We start from the raw sequence: 14,669 nt of genomic DNA, 5'->3' as shown, positions 1-14,669 counted from the left end.
TCACCCCAGTGAGACTGACTCACTGACTGACTCAATGAGTCACCTCAGTGAGACACACTGCGGCCGCCACACATTCAATTACATAAAAGATTTCTTGACAGATCGGGCCGCACTGATCTGTATTTAAGACACCGAACATGCACCCTATCAAATGGGCACGCAGGGCACGCCACAAGGCGCGGTGTTGTCCTCACTCCTCTTCAATTTAGCTATGCTACACCTTCCGGCACAGTTGAATGATATTGAAGGCATACGGCATGTGTTGCATGCTGATGATATCACGACCTGGGCCACCGAAGGCAACATAGGGCACATGGAGGAGAGCCTGCAAGCAGCAGCACGGGTATTGGATCGCTACGCGGAGCACGGCGGCCTCCAATATGCACCAGCAAAGTCAGAATTTGTTCACTTTAGGGCTTCCCCTAAGGATAATACAAACATCCACTTATCCGTCGGCAGTGACCCGATGCACGAGTCTAAGGAGATAAGAATTCTGGGACTCTTCGTACACCATCAGCGAAAGGTCGACACAACAGTTAAAAAGCTCCGGAAAATGGGAGACCAGGTGGGTCGAATGCTCCGCGAGGTCTCCAATAAGAGAGGAGGGTTACGAAGCAAGGACGTGGTGCGGCTTGCTCACGCATTCGTAACTAGCTGCATCCTGTATTCGGTACCCTATCTCCTCTTGCGGAAGCACGATGAAGACAGGGTAGGGGTTATCCTCCGCAAAATGATGAAAAGGGCTCTTGATCTCCCGGTATCAACTTCCAACGGACGACTTCGCGATCTTGGAATGGTCAACACCTTCCAGGAGCTCAAAGAAGCTCATCTAAGAAATCAATACGCAAGGTTAGCCCAAACACGATCGGGCCAACTACTTCTGGCTCGACTACACATCCCACGCGATTTTCACATACAAGAAAGAGTCAGAGTGCCAGAACTCTGGAGATGCACCATCCAAGTTCGACCTCTTCCAACCAAGATGGATAGAGACGACCATATTGGATGCCGCCAAACTAGGGCGGAAGCTTTGGAGCGTAACTATGGCAAAAAACACGGAGTTTACTATGTCGATGTCGCTGGGCCAAGCCACGGGGGATGGTATACAGCAGCAGTAAGACATCAGAGAACACAGGTGGATGGGCTCACTTTTCGTGCACGAGGTACAACACAAGCAGAGTAGGTGGCGATCGCCCTAGTTGTCTCGGACTCTAATTCTAAATATATCATTACGGATTCGCATGGTGCGTGCCGTAATTACGAGGCTGGTTGGCCCACCCTATTGGCCGAGCGAATACTGAGGAACTGCAGCAAGGATGTCGATCCCACCCCCCGTTATATAGTTTGGACTCCTCGCCATTAGGGCCTTCACGGGAATGAAGCTGCTGATGCGTCAGCCAAAGCACTCACTTACCGGGCGCCTGAGGTCCTGAGGTCCTGGAACAAGGAGGAGGAATTCTCCTGACTTTCAAAGACATTTCTACCTTTTATAAGGATATCCATCCCCGGTGCCCAGCCCCAGCTAAGGGACTGGGGAAAGCGAACTAACGCGTTCTACTTCGCTTATATACCAGCACAATGCTGTGCTCGGCAGCAATGAAACATTTTTGATCCTGCGATCACTGGCAGGTGCCAACACTGTGGCGAGGTGGCTGACACATATCACATAGTGTGGGCCTGCCAGCGAAATTCGGCTCTCAACCCCCCCCTACCCTACCCGAGAGGACTGGGAGGCCGCCCTGTTTGGTTGCTCAGACCTTCAGGGCAAAAAGGCCTTGGTCAAGAAGGCCAGGCTGGCGGCTTCGGCCAATGGGGTCCCGGACTAGGGACTCCACCTAGTGTGTAGGGCTCCTGCGCGAGTCCACACCTCTCTTTCTTAATAAATGCTTTCCACGACCACCACCGGCATTGCACTACCGTCAGGCTGACCAGCAGCGGAGGTGAAGCAGGCATGCATTAGGCTCTTCCCATAGGTGGGCTGATCCCGAAGATGGCGCAATACTGGGCCCAACCACGGCAGAGGTGAAGCAGGCGTTGAGCGCTCCGCATACGTGGGTCCATCCAAAGGTAGTGAAATGCAGGGCCGACCCACGGCGGAGGTGAACCAGGCGTTAAGCACTTCCCAAACGTGGGTGAAGTACTTTGCTTTTCGTTTGAGACCTTTGACTGTCGTCAGCTCTCGCTGCCATTCCATCTTCACAGAAAGGAATGGTTGTCAGTTTTTTTTCCTCCTTTTGGTTTGCGGTAGCTATCGGCATTTCCTGGGGTGTGAAGGCCAGTTTTCTCATTGATTAGGTGCCCGCGTGATGAACTCGAGTAGAGCTCAGTTGTCACCATCTATTCAAGGATCCCGCGCATCGCTGTTGCTTTGTCACTTCAACCTTCTTTGTTTAGACTGATCCAGAGACCAGGAAAGGAATTTGGTTCGTAGTCAGCTGGCCTGTACGTTCGAGGAACGAGTTGCGGCGGAGAAAACGCCATTCTGTTGAAGTTTCCCTTTTGCTGCATTATCTCCTCGAGTGACAGCTCGCCGCGACGCTGGCAGATCCTCAGAAGCATATACCTGCGATATGGGTTAGATAAGTTGGAAAATAAAATAATGCCACACAACGTCCACCATCATACCCTGCAATAACCGGTAAAACCTGAAACGTTATTATTGTCACCCGTTACATCATCTGGCTTTTGTATAATTATAAAGCACTCTCCATGCTTCTGAAAATTGGCAATTGGAAAGAAGTGTCGCAAAGAGTTGAGAAATTAATCCATCTACTAAGGGAGAGAGCCAAGGCAACAGCCAAACAGAAAGCAAAAATGAAAATTAACAAATTTACCTGTTGTTTGTCAGAATATTTATGGATGAACATCTATATTTAAAAGCGAAATAGAGAAAAGGCCGACGGAAGTGGAGAATAAATCCGTGTGTTTTGAATCACGCTTCTACAGTTATGAGTAGAGCCAACTGACGTAGCGACTTCTCTGCTTTGCTAATGTGAGTGTTTTATTATTCTTCCGCGGCGGCGCAGTACGTCTAGAACCGCAGCGCCCTGCGCTCTACGCGGTTGTACGGGAGTGGTGACCACGCATCGTTACGCAACTTGCCAAATAGCAGCACGGGTCGGTTTTCGCACTTAAATTGCTAGAGCAGCAAATGAGGGATCTAAAAGAACTGTGATTGTTTCGCAAACACATATATTACTCAATAATTCTTCCAGGGCTAATTCAAAAAATGCTACTAGAAATCTTTATTTATTTACTTTCGCTTGTTTACTTGTTCTTGACAGCGTTCTTCCTGCGCTTCTGGCATGCGCGAGTCCATTTGATGAGCTTCCTTGTGTGATATGTAAAGGAGTGGTGTATCTCACAGGCGTACCTGTGAGGCACACCTTAAGGCGATCCTCTTTTGCGGATTTACGCGTCTTTATGGTGAATGGTGGGGATTATTCGCATTTGTGCTAGTAAAGCTATCTCACCCCTCTCCCCTTATTTCCATAGAAAGAGCTACCTTGGGTTGCCCCCCCTCCCCCGAAACGAAATCCTGGGTACGTGCCTCTGATAGACTGTTAAATTTTGTAAGGTAACTAGTTCGGCGTTTTTCTGCAAGCTTTGGAATTACCTTGTTAAAATTAAGGTAGTACACTGATGGGGCGATAACCGGAAATTAAAGAGCGGTCACCTTTCTTAAAAATTGGGGTGATCTTGGCTTGTTTAAGTTCCTGTGGAAAACTGCTTTATTTAAACATGATGATTATCTCTGCAAGGGCATCAGTAATTAAAGGTGCGTATAATTTTATACGGGAAGGGTGTAATTTATCGATGCCTGCGCCGCTTATCCTCATGTCATTTGTATTATTTAGAACTTGCTGGGATGTAGTTGGAAATGAAAAGAAAGAGTGTGGCAGGCGCTGGGCCACGGGGTTGTCATGCGCAGGTCTCAGTACCTCGCTGCTAAACAAGAAATCAGCAAACCCATCATCTATTTTTTTGGCCGTCTTGTACACCTTACCCTGTAAGCAAAGTTAGCGATTTCCTCTGACTTTGTTACGTTTTTACCACATTTTAAAATTTTTCTTTCGTACCATGTTTTTTTAGCTTTTTTCACTGTGGCAAGAAAGCTGGTTAGAAAACGTTTTTAACGAATGGCTCAATTCTTGGTAAGTGGTTGTCGCTTGGTTTTCTTGTAAAGATTATCCTTTTTGCGCAACAAAGCTAGGAGCTTATCTGTTATTCATAGATTCTGAGGCAACGCGAATTTCTTTTTGCATTTAACTTAATGGAAATGATGATCAAAAGATGATTCAAGCATAGAGAAACAGTGCGAATGCTTTTTGTGGATCGTTTGTAGAAAAGATTGCGTGCCTTTCAAGATTCGACACGGCTTCAATGACTGATTGCTTGCCTAGTACAAACTTCGTGTACGGGCTTTTTTCGGAGCCACGAATACAGTGAAAGTTCAAAAAATTAGGGTAGTGATCAGTTATGTAGGCCTTTAGAACACCTTCGTCTGGTAGATATGCCAAGCTTAATAATGCACTGTAAATTAATATCCACGGATGAAGGCTGTAATTTCCCATTAGCCTTATTTGTACATTTACTACAGCGTTAGAATTCTTAGGGTATTTTACGCACTTTACAGGGCTAACTATGTATAATTATTTTTCTCTGACCATATTCCCGCCTACGCCAGCAGTTCATGGTCAAATGGCTAACGTATCGGGCTGCTGTTATAAGCGGGCAGTTCGCAGCGAACCATCATACCAAATTGGGTCACTAAGTATGTGGCCATGTTTTGCATATTTGTCGCCCTTCAACACTCCTTTAACGCATACATAGGTCGCTGTAGATGCTGCATGCCTGTTCGAAGAAACTCTTTGAAAATGACTTGGAACACTGGGTATGCGCCACTAGGTCCGTGCTGGTCTTCACTGATCCACTCTGACACCAATTTGGGTCATCGCATATGTGCCATTAGGTCGGTTCAGCTCTTCAGTGAACGCCATTGATTTCAACTTGTAGCCAGTAATGTGCCACTGCCTTGAACCAAATTAGGTCATATAGTATGTTGCTATGTACGTGTACTTGTCGCTCTTCAACGACCCTCTTTCAACGCGGACATAGGTCGCTGTAGTTGCGGGACTGGGTATGTACTACTGTTGAAAGAAGCTCTTTGACAGCGACCTTTATAGATCCCCTTTAACTCCAACTTGGGTCATTGTAATTTTGCAATTAGGTCAGCTATGCTCTTCAATGAACGATATTGATGTCAACTTGACAAACCAGGAATGTGCCACTTGAAATATACTACTGTGAATGACGAAACTACCCTTCAAGTTTCCCTGATTCTCAGCAGAATTAAACCACGTCACAGGGATTCTTTCAAGAGAGCAACCTTACGCTTTAGCAGGCTGCGCCACTAATTCACTGTGTATGTGCCGCTTTTTAATGACAGTCTTTCACGCCAATGCTTTAGTGTACTGCGCCGTTTTCACTCTAGATATCTGCCGCTCGACATTCAACGTCTGGCCAACATCGGTCACTGAGCATGTAGGTTAGCGGCAAGCGAGGGAGCCATTCTCAGCGCTCGGAGGCAACAGCGGCTAACGGCATTTGTCTTACAGGTCACGCACATACTTATATGGAGCGCCACTAGATGGTGGAGCGTGTCCAAGAAGCGCGAGAGAAAGCCGGTAGCTTCGCTACGCATTCCTGCGCGTTCGCATGCACGGACACGACAAGCATTTGCAGGCCATGTGTAGTCTTCGTGGCGGCGTCGCTTGATGACGCCAAATACGCTTAGGGAAACGCATAAGAGCAGTCCCGCTGCTGTATACGCTTCTTACAAAACTCGTTTCATTGGGGACAATTCGTTTTTCCACTATTATAATTCAACTACAAAGCATCGCCATCGGCAGCAATATTGAAATGGCCTTTGCGGAATTATTTTCATGCTATCTCCCGACAGAAGCAATATCTATAGCAGCGCCAAAACAATGTGAAGTGTGTTCACTTCGTGCAAATAGATATTGGGGTGCATCCATTTGGAGCCTTACACCTTAAACGGATTATCTTTTATCCGATTAAATCACCTGTTCTCAACAAATTATTGAAACAGTTTTATACGTTAGTGCGAGAAAATACAGTTTTTGTTTGCTGTTTGTATAGACAGAAATATTAAGCACTCCAAGAGGAATGTATTGACAGGTGTACTTATTTATCTTACATGGGTGACCGCCTTTACACCTACTAAGAAGTGTTGCACGTTACTGCTCGGCGTAGGACGTGCCTGCATCTGTCAGAAGTTCCTCAAGTCTCACCAACTGCTGCATTCAATTCATTCAATTTCTGTGGTCAAGGAAACTTGTGCCACATAATTCTACGTGTGGCGCGAATTGTGTAGTACTTTCTAGTAGCAGCGATTACGCTGGCAGCTTCAATGAGTCATCTATAAAAGCCGACGCGCTTGAACCGCTTATAAAATTTCAGGCGAATGCCGACTATCTTGCACCTGTCGTTGTGCTTGCACCTGTCCTTGCTTTTCTGGACACAGTTCGAGCCAATAAAAAGTTAGTTCTTGATTCATAGTTTAGCTGTACTGTGGTCATTCTTCACCGTCAATACAATGTGGCATCTGGTGGAGGTGCTTCTGCGTTTATGTACTGGACGCCTCCGCGAAGACAATACCAACGTTGCAAAGGACCAGCGAGCTAGCCACAGTCTACAAGGTATGCTATAAGAGTACGGACCTCTTCCCGAGAAGACCACAGAAAGAGGTCAGGAATCGAAATGGCTCCACCAGTGTCCCCCATCCTGCTAGAACAGGCGCGGGAGCCACCGGTCTTCTGCGGATCATCCATACAAAGCCCGGAACACTGGCTGGAAATGTAGAAAAGGGTCGCTATGTACAATATTTAGAATTACAACGACAAGCTGCGCCATGTCTACCTTTCCTTGTAAGACGCTGCTCGAACGTAGTTTGAAAATCGAGAGAAAACCTCATGACATGGCACTTATTTCTCAGCATCTTGAACCCCTTCACGAGCGTCACGTGAAAAGAAAGGGGCGAAGCTCCGCTAGAAACCTAGTTTCAAGTACTCCAGGAGAACATCACGATTTTGGCCGAGATGACTCGCTTGTTCCTAGGCACCGATCCCAACATGTGAAAAGAGAAATAAGTTCGCTTCTTGAAGAGAGGTTCTAAAGCAAGAACTCTTCACCTGGTACGTAAGTTACCGAAAACCATTCTTGAATGTGTTTCCAATGCCAAAACAATTGAGAAGACTCTCGATATGCGGATCAGGCAACAGAACCACCCAACGCTTTCGCCAACCTACACGGAGGTTCAAGCCCTCGGCACCAACGACCTGTGCAAGACCATCTAAGATATCTTTCCGATTAGCTACGACATCTTCGCCTGCCACCAGGGTTTCCCTCCGCAGCCGCGCCAGGGGCTGCAATACTACAAGGCCATCGTCCACTTCCGCCGCCGCCAGCAATCCCATGTGTTACCCGCCACACTATTCCAAGGAAAACTGTTGTTTGACATGCTTGCAACCACCGCCCGCTATGATACCAATGGGAAAATGGGCCACGTATTCCGTTTGTGCCCACATTCTGAAATGGGAATTCAAGAGGTCACCATAAGCACGTTTCGTCCACAACTTACCGAGCGCCCCGGTGGGATTGCGGACTACGTTGCAGCCACATAGCGCCAACCACGATGTTCTTCCCGTTCGCATTCACCTGGACGCTAGTGGTGGTCGCAGCGCCAGTCGTACCATGTCCATGGTATACGCTCCCCACGGACCAGCCCGCGTCTTGTCCGTAATTCCGTATCGCGAAAACTAAAACATGCAACCATTTATGGCGAGGTTCCAGTTCGCCGAAATGACAAAGTTCTTCCACCGCAGATGAATACATCATTTCAGCGATGTAGTGACGAGACGATGCCACCCGAACGAAGCCTTGAAGCTAAGAAACGCCACCTAAACAAGACCTGGCGACATAACGTACCCACAGGGACAACTCGACACAGCCATTTCCCAAAGATGCGACCTAACCGTAGTGCTGGACCAAGAGCCACCAACATTAACGTGCTTCTGGAGGACCACGCAGCCACTGTGTTAATTGACACAGGAGCAGACTACTCCATCATGAATGGATTTTTCGCCGCCAAGTTGAAGAAAATTAAGACCGCATGGGAGAGCTCTCAAATCCGGACAGGTTGAAAACCTCTGATATCACCGAATGAAATCTGCGCGGCGAGAATTAGCGTTCATTAGCGGACTTCCCTGCGTCCTTCTTATCCTCTAACAGTGCTCGCGAGACATAATTCTCGACATGGATTTTCTAAGCCATCACAAGGCAGTCATCGACCTGAAGTCCAATTCGATAATGCTATCCGAAGTACAGATGATATCGCCGCAGAGTTTTCCCTGTCACCATGGCTTGATTGTACTCGATGATGAAGGCATCATTCCAGTTCGCTCCAGTGTCATCATCCCCGTCGGCGTCAAAGCAGTGGCAGACGTAGAAGGCTGCATCGAGGGCGGCCATCGTCTACAGCTGCCGCGCTAAATTTACGTCACAACAGGAATCACTCCACTGCTTGGACGAAAAGGGGAAGCAATGCTGACAGACTTCAGGCAGTTGTGCGAATGCCCCATGAAGGTCAAGATTATCACATATATTGTAGAGACCAGCGATGAGCTCATGCTCTCAACGACCATAGTTCCCAAACCGGCCTTCGACATTAAATCGGGTCTTTCCATGAGTAAGCAGCAACAGCTCAAAAGTCTTCTCCGACGATACAAAGACTGCTTTTCGATGTCATGCAGCACCAACTGCTAAGCATCGCAAATAACCGGAGAATGCGGTCAGCCCCTTCATCAGAGCCCATACCGAGATTCGTTGCGGGAACAAGAAGATACTAAGCAACAAGTCAATTAAATGACCCGCGACGATACCATCTTGCTTTCAAGGACTCCGTGGACGTTTCGTGTTGCCTTGGAGAAGAAAAAGGAAGGTAAGGACGGTAAGTCACCGCTTATAATACGTAGGGAGGAACTTACGTGTGCTTAATAAATGAAATAAGGAAACGATACATTGATGGAAAAGAAAGTGGATGAAAAAAACTTGCCGCAGGCGGGGAACGATCCCACAACCTTCGCATTTCGCGTGCGATGCTCCACTTTCTTGGCTAGTTATGTTTCCTGGTAGAGTACTAGCAGTACTAATATGCGTCACATGTCGCGACGTCAATGTCCGAAGCAAAGATTTCAACTCGAAAGCTTATGAAGAGCAGGCTGACGCGCCATCGCCGGCGCCGATGCTAAAACAATGCTCGTTCATCCAGAATTGTTCGCCGGAATGAGATTCAAAATAGACATCAATGGGAAGGGGTACACTCGCTTACGGCATCGAAAGTTGCTGAACTTGTAGCGCGAGCCAAGAGCATTCCACTGAATATTAGTAAGTGTCGTGTCACGAGCACACAAGCAATCATGAACACATTTAACTAGATCAACGCGCACTCTCGCTGTGAAAACGCAAGAGTGAGGAAGCGTGGCCGCGGCAGCGAGGGAATTGACCTTCCTGCTGCATCTCAATTCAACACGAACTAAGCGGGGAGAACAGGGCGTACACGATGTTATTAGCACTCGGTGCACCTTGGCTATGTGCTCACGCAGATCGCTTTGAAGATAGGACTCGGGCAGCTGCGCGCGGCAGCGCCATACGCAGCCACCGGCGGAATAGAACGCCTGCATCCATCCCCTCACCCCGTTGCCTTGCGTGTGACAGAAGACGGCGCGCTTCCTCCCGGTTTTGTTCCCTTGCGTGCGCGCGAGCGAGCCACCATCATCAGCTCGCCCTCGTATACTTTAACCCGCACATATATCATACGGCGCGCGACGACGATGTTATTGTCCTTGGACTTTATATGAAAACATCAGGGTCACAGCTGAAATACACCTGCAGTGTCCGTGAAATTGCTATCGCAGTACACTTGAACATCTTTGGAGGTGTTTCTTGATTCAACACTGTTGTGAGGATTGAACTGGCTAAGTAGTTATTACTGCATCTAGGAGTCGTAAGCCGTCGACACTAAGTGCTTCCACGTCAAGAGAGCTCTGACTTCTAAAAGGGTCCTGCAGCAAGTAGCAGCTCGAAGGAAGGTCTTCATCGCTGCAAACATCATAGGCATCAGTGTACTTAACACAATGCTTTTATTTGGTCGATCTGGCTGCGTTTATTCGCCAGTACTACGTTTCTGGATCATCTTCGGAATGTGTTGACGGTTTCTTTTGCTTTGGGCCCTTCTGGGCTTTGTTTGGGGCTTTGAAGTGCATTGTTCGGTATACTGGACTTTCAAGATGGAGGCATAATCCCTTCTTCGTGTCAATCCAACAAGCAGTGAAATTTCATTTGTAGCAATGTTTGTGAAGGCAACTTCCAGATTTCGTGCAGATTCGTCACATTTCGGCAAATTTTCCTGAGTGTGCTGTAAATTTGGTGGTATAGTGGCTGCTTTCTCTTATGGGCACCGTCCGTAGGGTGCAGGCTGTGTATAACCACAGTTAGCACATTTATCTGGTAAACTAAAGAAGTGTAACCTTCAATTACAGCGTAGCGCCTGACCACAAGCGACAACTCTTTAAAGCAAGTATTGCTTTACCTCTTCCCACCCTTTGAAAATGCTGATTGCTGGCTTACACACTAGCCTGGGGAAACTTTGTGTGAACTGGGCTGGAGAAAACAGGAGCATCATATACGAAGTGGAGGCGCAACACAAATATCAATTGGTCGATTCGTCGCTGGAGGATGGAGAAAGAGAGGATTGGAAAAAGCTCCAAGCGCAGCGTCTGCTCCATACACATGCGTTTTAAAGTGGAACAGTTATACGCTTGGTTTTGGCCACTTGTGTGCCTAGGCAATAAAGATGGCGGCCACCCCAGAGCTAAAAGAGCTCAAGCATAACGCAAAATCATATCGTGGGGTAGGTCCCAGCTGCGTTTATTTGCGAGAAGTGTAAAATGAATTGAGAAACAAAGATATCGTAATAAAAAAACTCGAGCCAGAACATACACAGTTTAGAATGGATTGCGGTTTGACGTCACGGGCTAAATAGGCAAACCACATAACCTTATCTCAGTTCCTTTCCTCCCTGCAATGGGCGTACCACCTGCTTCGAGGACTGTGGAACAGCGTGCCTCTAAAGAACGCCGTGATGAAGAGAAGCAGGAATGTGCCCTACGACGGCAGGCGGCACGTGATACGGATGAAGATCGTGCTGCGAACGCCAAGCGTATGCACCTTTGGTTGGATCACTCTTACCAACTCCACTGCCCTCTAATTGTGGAGGATTTCAACATAGACGTGTCTCAGCCAGAGGACAAGTGGTTCGAGGCGTTTCTTTAAGAGTGTTTGGTATTCATTGTTGCATGAACATCAGTGTGCCCACGATGCGTCATCTGTCCTATTTAGACCTCACATTGGCCAAGAACCTATCCGGTGTCACCATAGAGCAACTAGCCGCATACCACAGCAATAATAATGCCACAGTCACCTTGGCGACAAAATAATAAATGCAGAACAGGCAACAAAAGAGCGTTAAAAATGAAAAGCCTTGAATATGCAATTCAACAAAAAGCAAGAAATTCGCTAATAAATTACATTCATTCTGGTATGTGTCATTCATTTTCAACATACATATTTATCACAATATATGCAGCTTCGCTGCTCATCCACCTTCTCTGAGTGAAATGGCTCTCAATTTTTTTGCTATAATAAATCAGTGAATACAAAGGTATATTGTTGCCTGAAAATTCCTTGTGGTTTAGTATCCTCACTTGAGTGAGTAGTTGTATATGTCTTTTCCCAATCTATTACCGTCGTAAAGAGATTTCGGTATATTTCGTCACTCTGTCTAGGGTTAACTCAGTTTGCTTTCGCCTACCATATTATGGTGCAATTCATTTTTATCATATATACCTTTGCACGCATTCATCCATTAGGACAAGGCTTGGTGAAGTCTTTTTCATGCCTTAGTTTCCCGCATGCCACAAGAATTTCCAGTTTATGCAAAAGATGACAACCATGATAGTTTCAAATTCATTCAGAGTCATATGATAGCATTTGACCGAATATTTAAGCGACGCACGAAATATCTTCTTTCAAGCAAATGGTCATGATAGCAGGCTATAGAGAAGTGACTGCTATCGGAAGAAATAGTTACATACGCACTTGAACGCAACATAGCCAACGTGGTTGCTACATGCGGTTCACACATTATAACAATTCCTGGCTTCAAATATTAACCCACTAGGAGGCAGGTAATATAAACACAAGAAATTCTTCTCATCACTAGTAGGCGTATAAAAATTTCATGCGAACTAAGTTTTCAAGTTAAAGGAGCGTTCACGAGAACAAGAGATATGAACGCGTTCCCGGTGGTCGGCTAAACGTATGCGGATTCCTTAAGTTTGTGAAAGCATTTATTGTTTCAGGCACTTCTCATTAATCATATCTTGACAGTCAACCACCATTTTAATATATTCCTTATCAAATGGTAATCAGGGCATCGCCGTGACGCCCCCTGACTCTGAGCTCAAGGCACATATTCGAACCTTCCCACTGGCCGGTGAAATAAAAGCAGGTTTTCGGGTTTAACGGTAGCAACCTCTGTACCCAAATTCACACAAGCTTTGCATGTAATTTCGCAGTTCAAATGTGTGTATGCCACCACAAATGTTATTAAAACTCACCAACAGTAGCTTGTGCACGTGCGCGTAGTTAGAAAATAATTTTTCTCATTAGTATTGTCAATGAGGCCACACCCTTCCCGCATTTGGCACTCGCCTATCGTAATGTTATAAAAATACACTTTTCTCCTCCGCCGGCTAGCACGTGATCCCATACAAGTGTCTTCTGGATCTTTTCCACACAAAGGTGCTCCTTGAGCTGAATAAAAGAGTAAAAACAAAAACAAATTTTTCTTCAGCATTTCAAAGAATTAGAAAATGCATGCATTGACTTATAGCAAAGCCTGTGATGGCAACAAACAAAACATAGCGCAGATGTGTGACCTGAGATGCAAGCGAGTCATGTTAGGTAAGAGGCAGTTCTAATCTGTAAAATTCTTATAGAAAAGCCGCCATTTAAATCGCAAGGTACGCATGCTATAGAGGCTGTGCTCACGGTGAGACATGCAGATTATGATGAGCTGTACTTCTGCTTTAGTGTTGAGCCCAACAAGGCAGACCGTAGTTTGCGACCAAGTAGAGAAACGTGAACACTTTCTCACAGCTCTCAAATCTTGCCTGCAAACTAAATACTTGCCTTCCAGCGCAATATTTACATGTATCAAAAAGTACAGGTGTGCATAGTACAATATTTTCAAATAATATTGACGCTTTCTCAGAGCATTCCCTGTTTTAGGCTTATCATTTCTCTTCGTTGCTTTGGCTCTCATTGAGTCGTGCGGCACTTCGAACTGTCAGAGCAGATTGCGTGTAACACTCATTGCACTTTACGTCGATGGCTCGTTATTCTCATTCTGAAGAAACTGCGATGTAGCCGTGACGCGGTACTGGGAGCATTTAGATAGGTTAAGAGATGGGTAGTCATTTGAATCACATTAAAAAAAAACCTGTGTGTTCCTGCACTTTACGTTAATAATACCCCAATCCCGAGCCTGTCATGCTTGCCAATTTAGTCTTTACAAAATATTTTTGCATCTAGGCTGTGCCGTAGAGCAATTCACGCGATAGGCATGATATTCTGCAATACCGCAAAGTTCAGCTTTCCGGGGCATCGGTGTTTAGTTCGCGCCGGCACCACCAGGCACCGTGCAAACTTTATCTTATTGAAGCTGACGCCAGGGAAAGAAAAAGAACAAAAAAGGCTTGCTTCTCAACACAAACCTCGATGATCCAGCGGTATTCCGCGGTGTTCGTCATCATCTAGGATAACGATGAGACCGGCAAACTATCGTCTGAAAGTGACTCGTATTCCTCCATTCTTTCACAAAGATATGACTACGACACTGATGAAAGATGTTGGATTTTACACGCTGATTCCGCAATGCAGATGAACGTTCTTTTTATGTCGCAGCGAAGAAAGGCTCTCGCTTATGTTCCGCATGAATATGGTTAGAGTTCGTGGCCCGATGCGTTTGTTCGGTTAGCGGCGCGCGCGATTGACTTACTCCGCGCCGACGCCGCGAGCCGCGGGGCGCGGCCACGTTTTTGGTGAAGTCAAAATGACGACACGACCCTGTCAAGTATCTTGCCACCGAGCACGTCGTCTGCTGGGCGCCGAATGCGACGGGAGTTTGTAAGTTTGGAGCGATCATCGTTCGTTACGGGACCTGCTTCGCATGCACGTCTGGTGGATTGGATTGGATCCAACCAGAGGCTTCGGCAGCTGAATAGCACATTCGGATCCAACCCATAGTTTGATTCGAGAAAAAATGACGCTTGCGTTGGGAGGAAGGGGAGGAGGAAGGGGAGCGGGTGGCGGTGCAAAGCGCGTTTGAAGAAATGACCGAAAGCGAATTCCTGCGTCGCTTTTGTTTCTCGAAAGAAATAATGGGTAGGTTGTACTGCAAAATCGGCCACATCATCGGAGCCAGCGAGCCACTGGAATGTAGTTGCTGCCTCTTGAAAAGTGCC

General features: G+C 46.6%; 1 protein-coding gene across 3 annotated transcripts in view; it reads right to left on the bottom strand.

Annotated features, from left to right (window-relative positions):
* LOC142589030 (uncharacterized) overlaps positions 1-14,669 on the bottom strand; it is a 147,501-nt gene that overhangs the window by 11,199 nt on the left and 121,633 nt on the right. The window contains exon 2 of one of the 3 annotated variants that reach the window (XR_012829784.1): positions 12,762-12,957. The exons of the other annotated variants lie outside the window; for them this stretch is intronic. The gene's annotated coding sequence lies outside the window, so the exon portion shown is untranslated. The remainder of the gene's footprint in view (positions 1-12,761; positions 12,958-14,669) is intronic. 3 annotated transcript variants of the gene reach the window in all.

This window comes from Dermacentor variabilis, chromosome 7, assembly GCF_050947875.1.
Source record: "Dermacentor variabilis isolate Ectoservices chromosome 7, ASM5094787v1, whole genome shotgun sequence".
Classification (NCBI taxonomy): Eukaryota; Metazoa; Arthropoda; class Arachnida; order Ixodida; family Ixodidae; genus Dermacentor; species Dermacentor variabilis.
The sequence above is the reverse complement of the archived record's forward strand: the minus strand, read 5'-3'. Positions and strand labels throughout refer to the sequence as shown.